Source organism: Rhagoletis pomonella, unplaced genomic scaffold, assembly GCF_013731165.1.
Source record: "Rhagoletis pomonella isolate Grant_MI unplaced genomic scaffold, Rhpom_1.0 Rhpom_scaffold_00356, whole genome shotgun sequence".
Taxonomy (NCBI): Eukaryota; Metazoa; Arthropoda; class Insecta; order Diptera; family Tephritidae; genus Rhagoletis; species Rhagoletis pomonella.
The window spans coordinates 29,392-30,769 of NW_023458910.1; positions in this window are offsets into that span (position 1 = coordinate 29,392).

Genomic DNA, 1,378 nt, shown 5'->3' on the forward strand with positions numbered 1-1,378 from the left:
AAAAACAAACATACTTGTGTACATGCACTGTAAAGGAGAGCAAAACAAAGGAACAGGTGGTGTAGTGGGCCACTTTAGTGGGTACCTGTGCGTACTTATTTACTCTCCCTTTCAGTTTAGCCTTATTAACCGTCGCGGAATCAACTTAAAATCGCTTGTACGTGTAACCGCGGCGCGGGTGGATAAAAACATTAAGTGCTTATACAAGAACATACAAAAGAAGTCGAAAATTCTATATGTACATATAAAATTTCATATGCAAAATTCAACGTAATCCTCAACTAAAAAAGTGCGTAAATGAACAAACAAAAAAAAATAATAAAATTTACTAAGAAACGAAAAATTTACTGTAATTGTTTAACATAAGAGCATTAATGTTCAAAGTGAATGTAGTGTGTAAATTAAAGTATAATAAAGTAGTAGTTGAACAAAAGAATCAAAAATAAATGCTGAATAAAGCAATGTGGTGTGATAAAATTAATCTTAAAACAACCTACCGCAAAAGCAGTGAACCAAGAGATGTGGTGAAATCAAAAAAACACTAACTTAAAATTCACAATAAACGCCGTGTACTTAATATAAAAAAAAACGCAATTTAGCAAAAAAAAAAACAAAAGAGTGATAACTTAATATATACCTAACCCCAGGTGTGGAAGTGGCTGGACGCTCAATGCGCTGGGGATGCTGGATTTATTAGCGTTCGGGGATGTAGCGCCGATACTGGTGATGGATTGGTGAGTTGGCTTAGTGCGGTAATGTGTTGTGATGAAGTGTATTGGTATGATGTGGTGACTGGATGTGCTCTGACGTGTAATCTTGCCCCCCTTTGATTGGGATTCGGGCACTTTGGCTGGATGATTTGGCTGTTGTTACCGGTGTATTTGTGTGTGTGTGTGCTAAGCTTCCAAGTTGTAATTTTGGACGCTGGTGCTGCAGTGTGGACGTGTGTGTTTGGCCTCGTAGTGGGAATTATGGCCGTCCGCTCGAGTGTGGCTGGGTGTAGTCCTTCTCGTAGAGGCTTTGTCGCCGGTCACTGACTCGGGCGTATATTTCGCCGACGGGGCACTTAACGTTACTTTATATATTGTTAGCGCGACCCGGGTTTGGCAAAAATTTAGCACTTTCATATAGAAATGTCTGTTTTTCTTTTGTAACTTAAACTTTTACTTTTTATTTTTAAACTGTGATTAATTGGTTTTTTTTTTTGACGAGTAAAGGTCTCCGCTTTAGAGCAACTCCGGCTTTCAATATTGGCTTGTTCAAAAAGAATCTCGCTTCAGGCTTCTGCTGGCTATTTAAACATTTTTCTCAGCCTTTGTTTTGTTACGGTGATTCTTCAGTTATCCTTTTGTTTACGCTCACACACATCCACACGCGC